We start from the raw sequence: 10,593 nt of genomic DNA, 5'->3' as shown, positions 1-10,593 counted from the left end.
TGTGGGGAAAGGGGGGGGTGACAATATGACTGTACCTGAACTGGATCCTGCCCTGACTTTAAAACAATAGCTGTCAATTCTAGAGAAACTCCTCATGCTTCAGACCTCTTTAACTGATGCTTGTTCCTTTCTTTAGAGAGGGACAAAAGGCAGGCCTTCTGGTTCATGGAAAATCTCTCCTCTCTCTCTTTCCCCACATTGATTTGATTCACATTCAATTGAAATAAATTTCATACAAATCAAAAGCTCTGCCTTTTTACAAGAACAAAATTCACTGAGGAGCTAGAAAGGGTGTTCAAGGTACTTTGCTTCATGATAGACCCACCAGTGGATTGCCTCTAAGGTTCTGTGATCCTCATATGCCAAGCAACCCAAACGGGGATCCAGGCCAGAAACCCTTAGGGCCCTGCCTTCATTTTGATGGAAATGTATTGTGGATGTTTCAAACAAAAATAACTGGGACTTAATGAAATGGCAGTCTGAAAAATGTTAAACCACCTCTACTTTGTGTAGTCACTTGCACTGAAGCTAATCGGTAATTAATATAGAAAGGTACCTACTTGGAACAAGTAATTGATGCACTCTCTGCAAGTCACAGAAGAATTGGCTTCCTTGTGGGCTTTGTGCTGTTTACTGTGCATTCTAAGTGCAAGGCCAGATCTTTTCAGTAATCATCAACGTTTCTATTGCCAAAGTAGAAGAACAGTCAAATATTTCTAAAACCAAGAAAGCTACAAAACTCCAGGTGCTTATAGCATACTCTTCACTGAGCATAAAGTGATCACAATGTCCAAAAAGCAATAACTGCATCATGAACTCCATTTTTAATTTCTCTGTGTGTAATATTCCTTAGGGGGAAATATCAAGCTAGGCCAACAATCCCATATTATACTAATCAAAATCCCACTGGAGCTTGAAAGTTTTTTAACTAGACCTTCAAGTACGGGGAGTCAGGAGGAGAAAAAGGAGGAGATAGCATCATTGGAGCTTAAACCCCACACTTACAGGAAAAACTATTTTAATTTTTTTTAAATATTTGTTGGTCATGGCAGGGCTGAGTATAAAGGCAAGGGGGAACATATGATTCAGCAAAGTACTTAAATGAATGTTTATCTTCAGATGTGAACTATGCCACTAATAGGGCTGTGCAAAGCTTTGGATCGTAATTCGGATGATTCAGAGGCCGAATCTATAAATCTGAATCGAATCGCTGGAAGATTTAGGCTTTCTGAATCAAATTGGAGCTTCCGATTTGGAAAAGATTCAGAGATTTGGTCATAGAGTATAACGGGGAAGCAATGAGTTATCTATAACTTCATTGTTTTTTGGCTGATTTGAATTAAGCTTGCAGGGATGGTAGCCTCTGCTAACAGCATGAGGTGTGCCAAGTTTCAAGGTGGTAGGTGCAGGGGGTTCTGGGAAACCACCTCAAAGTCTTGAAATTAAAACTCATGTCATGTGTGTTAAGCCACAATGGGGTGAAAACCGCAGGGATGGTAGCTCTTGCTGAGGCCAGAAAGCATGCCAAGTTTCAAGGAGGTAATTGCATGGGATTCTGGGACACTGCATCTCAAGCTGCTGACAAGCAAACTCATCATATAGGTGACACTGTGTGTGTTAAGGCACAGGGGGTGAAAACTGCAGGGGTGGTAGCCCCTGCTGAGGCCACACAGCCTGCCAAGTTTCAGTGAGATAGGCACAGGGGTTTGGGGGAAACTGTACCTCAAGCTGCAGACAAACAAAACACAAGACACGGGTGACACCGTGTGTTAAGGTGCAGCAGGGTGAAAGCTGTAGACCTGCTAGTCCCTGCTGAGGCCATGAAGCCTGCCAGCTGTCAAGGAGATAGGTACAGGGGTTCTGGGGCCCTGCACCCCTAGCTGCTGATGGGCAAAATTTGTGTTGTGTACTTGTGGGACTGTCTGTTTTGGGGCATAGGGTGGGGGGAAGAAACCTATTGCAGGCCTGGCTGCTAAACTACTGTGTTACCAATCAATCCTGATTCACTCAGGAACCAGCTCAATACACAGCAGCTAGCTCCTTGATAATGAGTAAGGATTAACACCTACAAAACCACAGACTAAGGAGAGGAAAGAATCAATACATAGCTGGGAACTGCTTCTGGCCCAAGACAATGAGTTGCACAAGCACCCATGTTGTGAGTTTTGTCCATCAGCAGCTAGGGGTGCAGGGCCCCAGAACCCCCCTGCACCTCTCTTTAACAGCTGGGCCTAGCAGCCAGGCCTGCAATAGGGTTCCCCCCGCCCCCCAGGTGCCCCAAGATGGACAGTTGCACAAGTACCCATGACACGAGTTTTGCCTGGCAGCAGCTAGAGGTACAGGGCCCCAGAACCCAGAATCCCCTGCACCTATCTCCTTGAAGCTTGGCAGGCTTTGTGGCCTCAGCAAGAGCTACCATCCCTGCAGTTTTACCCTATTGTGGCTTAACACACGCAAGTGATATGAGTTTTAAATTTCAAGACTTTGAAGTGCAGTTTCCTAGAAACCCCTGCACAAACCACCTTAAACTTGGCATACCCCATGCTCTCAGCAGAGGCTACCACTTCTGCAAGTTTCATCCAAACCAGCCAAAAGACAAAAAAGTTATAGATATTTCATTGATTTCCCCATTATACTCTATGGCCAAATTTCTGAATCGGCTCCGAATCTTCCAAAGTGATTCGGCTGAATCGAATTGGAAAAACATTTGGATCTCCAAATCAAATCTCTGACATCCTAAGCATCCTTCTGAATTTGAATTGAGTAGTACCCTATTCACACAGGCCTAGCCACTAAGTCTATGAACCCATTCTTAAAGTTAGTTGAATATTTTAAGTATCTTCCTGAATATTGGGCGAACTGCTAATTCCCCTGCTCACATCATCTCTATCCTCCAAATAAATCTGTTTTTGAAACTTAAAGTTAATGAAATCAAAAGTAAACTTTATCTCTAGACAGGTTTCCCAAAACTCTCTATCCTAAAGTCATAACAAGTGAATTTACTGTCCCATATCTCACAGGTAGCTTAACGGACAGTATTTCAGCATTGGCAGTAGCGCGTCTCATTCTTTCCAAATAACTTTGAATAATTCTTATAGGAAACCGATTTTTTTTTTTAATGGGTCTGAGTGCTGTCAAATAGAGTTTAACTTTTAATGTTACATTGGCGTAAGTTGGAAATCAAAATTCAAATATCTCCACTATTTGGAAATCTGGACATTTCAGTTTTAAGTACTGCTAAGTTATATAATAAAAGTCTCCACAAAGAATCCAAAAGGCTCAGACAGCACCTCTAGCACATTGGAGTAAAGCCAGCAACCTGTACTTACTATACTTCACAGCAAAAAAGGAAAGAGAAACTGGTAGCAATGGATGTTGGGATAATTTTTTAATAAGAGTACCAAGGGATCCTTAACATTCACACAGAATGCTCCAACCTTGGCTTTCAAAATGTCAGTTCAGATTCACCTCTTTGTTCCAGTCAGTGTACCATAGCTGGCATGGAATTCATACCCAGGGGAGAGGAAAGCATTTTTTCTATCATCATCATCCCCTAAGGGTCTGTTAAGAGGAGTAGATTTATTCTCCAATGAGAGTTCCATAGGAGAAATGTAACCTGAATTGATACAAGTCTAACATGCCAGCTGCTCCAGCCATGTTCCTTACCTTATCAAAACTTCCCACTTTTTGCTGGAAAAGAGAAAGGAAAGATGCAGTCATTTTATTCAATAGTAAATACTTCTCTGAGCAAGCTTCCTACCTTCCTATCAAGGTTACTCTTGGTTAGGATCTATATGCTAATGGAAGCCAGGACAGTCAGTACAGTAAGTATAACTAAGAATCTGAAAGACCCAAGTGCAACAAACTTCATGGAAGTCAATTCATCTATCTTAGAAGGCCAAAAGTCTTGGTTGTTCCTTTTGGGACACATATTTTAGGTCCCAGGAGCCTGGAAGACAAATGCGTTCCTGCTTCAGCTCCATTAATTCCAGGCCAGTTAACACCACAAATGAATTTGTCCCTAAATATTTCAAACCTGAACTTTGAAGCAGTCTCCTGGCATGCAGAGCAGGTAGAATCCATGCTCTTTCCTTTCTCATTGTTCTTCCCACACCTCTGTTCTTCTCTCTCGCTCATCTCCAATCTCATTTATTTTTTCCCATACAGTTAAGCTGTAAGTAGCTGATAGAATGACGATGATATATAAGGCTGCTCCATTCTACTTCTTTGACATGGGTGGATGGGTCTTTGTAATTGCAGCCTGTTTTAATCAATTGTTCTCAAAGATGTGCTTTTTTTTTTTTAAACATATAAATACTGTTGAGGGCTTCTTTTTTTTTTTTCCAAATACCTATTTCCTATTTACAACTAATACAAGCTTTAAATGCACAAAAGTACTTGTAATTTTTCATTTTTAATTTGAATATTTTTCCCCCCGGAGGAGTTTGTACTCTTCATGAATTTGATTTTCTTAGTCAATGCTAATAAATGTCCTTTTGTGTCCTAGTTTTTCCCTCTAGGGAAACCTGTTAAGCATTTACATTTGAAAACAATATTTCTCATTAAGTTCAGGTACTGGAAATTGTATAAAAATGTCCATTGTTCAGTAAAGATGCAATTCAGTATCCATTGAAAGACTCCTATTGATGTCAGTGACCTTTGGATTAGGTTGCAAATTATTACAGAGTTTGGATTTATTTGATAGTACTCTTTCTGAGTCAAAAATTCCCTGAGTATCAATATCTCAGGAAATAAGGGTGGAACATTTTTCCGAACGCTGTAAATCTGAAGTTTGATAGCTCATGTAATTGCTTCAGTATATAAAAGTATATTCTTGAGCAGCAATGACCAGAGGGGTCAGCAAATGAAATGGGAAATGAAGAAGTTTGTGTGGACTGCTTTTTGGATAAGTGTTTGTTTCTTTGTGTGTAGGTTGGTGGTTCATTTGGTTGCAGTTTGTAGATTTGAGAGTCTGTTTGGGTATCCTGTAAGTAGGACAAAGGCCTTTTGGTTGAGAGATGCTTTCTACCTCTGACCAATACTGATAAACAGTTAACAACTGAACCTAAGTGGGAGAGCAAGGTTGACCAAGACCAAAGCTTAAAGGCCAAATGGCCAACAACCAGGCCAGTCAGCAAACAAGCATCAGAAAATAGGGGTGCTCAAGTTGGAGATGTTAAGGAGATTTGAATACAATGATTGCTATTGAGGCAGCATGGGACGTGTCCAAAACAATGCAGACAACGATGATCACTGAATGCAAAAGATGCAGCATGTACATTTTCCTTAAGTGCATAACTGACAGAACCTATCTATGCATGAAGAATCACCTAGTATTGCTCACAGAACAGAAGATCTAAGGACAACAGATGCAGTTGAAGATGGTGCTGAATTTCAGATAGGAATTTGAAGGCATGATGTAAGAAAGGAGAGAGGTGGGTGAACGGACAACTCAAGATTTGCATATCCGTGCAAAATAAGAGGATCTTGATATCAGACTGTAGGCTAAGGAAGGCAAACTACAGAAGCACATAATTAGGCAGAGAAAAAGACTTGCTGATAGAGCAGAAACAGAACTGAGGAAGAGGTTTGTTGCACTGGAGAGCATAGAAGAGAAACAGGGATAACAGATATTGTGTTGAGGAAGAAAAAGGCAGTTATTTCCACAAGAAGAGAGGGAGAAATGATGGAAGTAACCAGGGGCTGTAGCATTCAAACGAATGAGAATGTTATACAGGACACTGGAAAAAAAGCAAAGAACAGAAGGGAGAGAATCTGAGATTCACACTGACACAAAAAAGAGGCAGGTCTTTGCTACTGGGGACTTAGTGTTAGGAACTGGCACACCTATCAGCAGAGTAGATTCAGAAAACCAGTGGTGTATTATCTGCCAAGTATCAGGAAACAGGATATGGGCATGGGCTGAAAAAGATCTTGACTGGATGAGGAAAGTCCCTAATTGTTCTGCATCTTGGGCTATATTATACTGCCTGTTCCCCACTGGAACAGTTCAAAGACAGCTCTCAAACAGGTTGAGTGATCTTCAGTAGAATTCTTTCACCCATTAGAAGAAGTAAGGTAAAATGTAATATGAGAGTGAAAGAACAACAGATAGGAAACAGATTTGTCCTTTGAGAAAAGCTGAGGATGTTTGACTGCTGGGAGACTTGCAGAAAAAAAACTCTTCTGAACAGATGAATTTTACCAGAATGATGAGGGTAATAACCTGCTGAAACTAAATGGGTGTGAGTGCCAGTTGAAGAGCAAAGATTGGAAGAGATTTATGTAATCACCATGCCTGCTTATAATATTCAGGAAAATGAAGGAAGCAAGAATACAGTAAGGTGTAAATGACTAATATAGGATAGTAAGATGGTCAGCAAGGAAAGAATATATTACTATTGATGAAAGCAGTGAAAGGATGGTAACTAATTCAGCTACAAATCTGGGCAAGGCAACAGAGGAAAAAAACCGAAGCATTTCTATAGTGATTCAAGGAGCCCAGCAACAGTATAAAGGAAGTAAAATTGCTGGTGCAAGATATGAAACTGGATGGTGTAGAGATGACGGTTACGGTGGAGTATTGGTTATGACTTGAAAGCATGTATTAAGGGGTATTCACTCTACAGCAAGTATAGAAATAAAGCTAAAGTTGGAGGGTAGCACTATACATTAATGAGGTAAAATGTAAAGAAATAAGAAGTGCTGAAATAGAGTGGGTGTTCATAAACTAGTTACCAAGATGTAGAAGGAGGGAATGGGAATTTACTGAACATCAGCTGCTTTGCAGCAACTGTCTCATATTGCTTTCATCCACCACAAAATGAAAGCATTCACATAGGTAGTTACTATGGAGCAGCTGATGCAGGCACAACTGGAAAGCAAATGCTAAAAATAATGTTGTTTTGGAATGTGATATTAAACAGATTTCTTCATCAAATACTCCATGAACCAATAAGATCTGATGCCACTTCAGACCTAGTTTTAGTGAAGCCATTATGCAAGAGCTCATAATACAAAATAATCTTGTATAAAATGATTGTAAGTTGATTCTATTTAAATTAAATAGAATAATAAGCAAAAACAGATGAGTAGCAAGATTCAAATTGGCAGCTTGCAGCATGTTAAAGCAACTAGTATGTAAAGTCCATTGGACTGAAGAACTCAAGGACTTGAATATGGAGGAGGCGTGAAATTTCTTGTGCAAAAAAATTCCAAATGTGCAAAAGCTGTCTGGAACATACATCCTCAGTAAGAGGGGGGACACACAGAAATCTAATAGGAAGGGCTCCAGACCTAGCTGGGATAATAATCTCGGAGTATTTTAGGAATAAATAGGGAGCTTATGAGTAATGGAAAAGAGAACTAATTGGTGAAGAAAGCTTTGTCACAGAAATCAGGAAGTGCTGAATAGGACCTTGCAAAGACTGTGAAGGTATACAAAAAAAGCAATTATGAAAGAAATTGAGCCACTGTGCAGTGAAGATGTCAAGATTAAGACAAGCTACATGTGGTTCAAAAGCTAAGTTAATACTTTATCCCAGTTTTTAAGGTGGTGATACTTAGCATGGAGACTAAGACAAGGTGACTAATGGCAATGAGAATATGAAAATTGCACCATCACAATGGGAGCAGTGCACAATGCTGTCTGCTTTATCTGTTTAAACACTTGTCTGTTTAATCTGCTTAAATTGGGACAACTGGACAATCTGCCTGAGATTTCTGAGACAACTAGTGAGTGAAGTATCACATATCTTGCAGTAAGAATTTTTACTACCCACTTCAATTTGGTAGGCATGAGCCTCATATCAAAGATTAGCAAGCATGTAGTACCTGAACTTAAGAAAGGGGAACAATGGAACCAAATACCAGTAGACCCTTTAGTTTGACTTCAGTAGTATGCAAGGCTTCAGAACAAATTTTTGAAGGTAAGAACAATTAAAGACAAGGAGGCAAATAGAAAAGGGGAAAAAATGAGGCATGGCTTTGCCAAAGGCAAATAGTGCCTGACTAAAAAAAATATTTTTGATAAAATACCTTTTTTAAATCAGTGGTGTCAAACTCACCTCACCCTCTGGACCCAGTCTGGATTGTGGGGTCTTTTATGGGCTAAATTCAGACCTAGTAGTGGTGAAAAAGGAGGTGGCAGAGCAAAAACGGTGCTGTGTCAGCACAGATGTTGCTCAACCCCCTTCAGCTGAAGGCCATCCCCATCAGGGGCCCATAGTCCTCAATTTTATGGTGGGTCCCACTTCCTGCTCACTCCACTTCAAAATTCCTGGACTCACCCAGGAGGCAGAGGGATGTAACCAGCCTGCAGTCTGTATGTTTGATACCCCTGTTCTAGCTAAAAGAAGTATTATAGTTAGAGCCATAATGTGGGCAGTCCCATCTGTGCAGCTATATACAACACAAAATTACTAGGGTGTAATCTGAGGAGCCAATTGGTTTCTATATGGTGCAAGTTTGCACCATGCTTCAATGCCCCAGACTTGCTCTGCACACACAAGCTGTAGAATCAGAAGCAATACAAATGTATTAGTGTGGCACAGTGCACAGGTTAATTACTGACAGCTAACTCAGTTCTTCAGAGCAGTGTCATAGCTGGAGATAATGCTTCTAAACATATCAAAGGCTTGTTAGAAACATTCTGCAAATTAAGTAACACAGGTTGTAATGAGCTTTTCATCAAGCAACAAAAACAGCAAAACCAGGTCCCTGCATCCAAGATTCTATGACAAAAAGAAGAAAGACTAAGAAAATAACATTTGTGAAAGCAAATGATGATGGTTGCTTGCTAACACCAAGAGAATTGTTCAAGGTACAAATGGAATGAGTTGATTGATGTTCTCATTTCTGAGCCAAGGTGCAGATTCTAGGTGTTTTCCAATATTGCATTTAGAATTTGATTTTTCTCATTGAGGAAAAAACTTTCAATATTGTCTGTTTCTGACCTGAAGAAATATGCAGCAGACCTTACTTTTAAACACTGTCCTGATATACACTGTTTTGAATTAGCCACTGAAATTGAGAGCTTCACATTACAAGCAGCTGCATCAGATCCAGACCTACAGAAGGCAACACACCTCTGCTGTTAAATTTAACACATTAATGATCATTGACTGCTTTGCATCCAAATATAGAAATTGTTCTCTATCTTTCTGATATTTTCAGTGACTACTACATCTTATGAACGTGGTCTTAGTAAACTGAAGCTCATTAAAACTATCAGCCTTTACCCTCCTATCAATTAAGCAGGCATTAGCTAGCAAAATTAACTTCAGAGATGTTATATGATTGACAGATTTACAACTGTAAAGGCAAGTACAGTTGTAAGCTGTACTGGGGGATCATCTCAAGCAAGTACATGTTTATAACAAGTTTGTTTTTTTTAAGTCTACTATTATCTAACACCACAGTATATAGTATTCAATAAATAGCAAATTATTCTTAAATTGCACATTTTTCCACAACAACAAAAAGTTTAGGTATTATTGAAAAAAACTTTAAACTATTGCTATAATATATTGCTCTAGTAAGGAGGTACATTTGTGAGCCTTATGATAAGGCACAAATGTCTTACCGTATGACTCTGTGTATAGACCTTATCCATCTGGACTTCCATAAAGCATTATGGGTGTCTGTACACATGCTCCAGGTTGGGGGTGGAGGGAGTTTTAAATAGAACAGCTGTCCGGGAGCCAGTCTAATTAAAACATCACAGCCTCACATGTATTCAGTGTCCTGTGTTTCAAAACGGCTGTGTCAGTGCTTTAGCTAGAGCTTGTTTGATGAGTTTTAGTCAAAGTGCCTCATCAGCATTTTTTGAAATGTGGGGACCGAATACACATCATGCTGAAGTGTTCTAATTAGAATGCTCCAGGAGACTTGATTAATCAAGTCTGCTCTGACCCATTCTAATTAAAATGTGTTATAGCATGTGTATAGGCACCCTATAGTTTGTTTTTTTTTTATTAAGGTCATTAAAGGGGTCATGTGACATGGCCTGTGACAAGAAAAAACTTGATTAGACCAAGGAGGGTCCCTTCCTGGGTTTTCTCCTCTATTTCCTGTATACCATGAAAGATGTTGGAATTAGGACTGAAAAAAGCAACAGCTTTATGATTTGCTACTTTTTTTTTTATTTTCTAAGAACACAACAAAACTTGCACAAATACATTATTAGCCGCATAATATTTTTCCATGGAATTAACAGAAAAAGATTATGCCATTATGGAAGGGTGAGAAAGCAGTCCAGAGTATTATGACTGCTTTGGAAATGTCCAGTCTCTCTTTCCAAGATGTGGTCTGTATGATTAAAAAAAAAAAAAAAAGGGGGAACCCATTGTCTGTTTGACTAGCAGAATGAGTAGCATCCAATTGGGTGCAAACAGGAGCTGTTATAAATTAGTTTGGTAATATAGTAAAGCACAAATAACAATTAAATATCTGATGAAATACCTCAGCATAAGCACACTTTCTTTTACATTATTTTAGACAACTTTAATATATAATAGCTATTTTCACTATGGGGCTGATGAACAGACTTATCCAAGACCAGTATAATATATAAGACCAGTATAATACCATCGG

General features: G+C 39.5%; 1 long non-coding RNA gene across 1 annotated transcript in view; it reads right to left on the bottom strand.

The window, feature by feature from the left end:
• The window catches only part of LOC102377884, a 29,090-nt gene extending 19,450 nt beyond the window's left edge, over nucleotides 1-9,640 (bottom strand). The window contains exons 1-3 of the long non-coding RNA XR_323649.1: nucleotides 9,584-9,640; nucleotides 3,667-3,690; nucleotides 561-683 (exon numbers count right to left, since the gene is read on the bottom strand). This is a non-coding gene — a long non-coding RNA (uncharacterized LOC102377884). The remainder of the gene's footprint in view (nucleotides 1-560; nucleotides 684-3,666; nucleotides 3,691-9,583) is intronic.
• Between the last annotated feature and the right edge of the window lie 953 nt (nucleotides 9,641-10,593).

The sequence above is a fragment of the Alligator sinensis genome, unplaced genomic scaffold (assembly GCF_000455745.1).
Source record: "Alligator sinensis unplaced genomic scaffold, ASM45574v1 scaffold213_1, whole genome shotgun sequence".
NCBI classification, from domain to species: Eukaryota; Metazoa; Chordata; order Crocodylia; family Alligatoridae; genus Alligator; species Alligator sinensis.
This window is presented reverse-complemented; position numbering and strand designations above follow the sequence as displayed.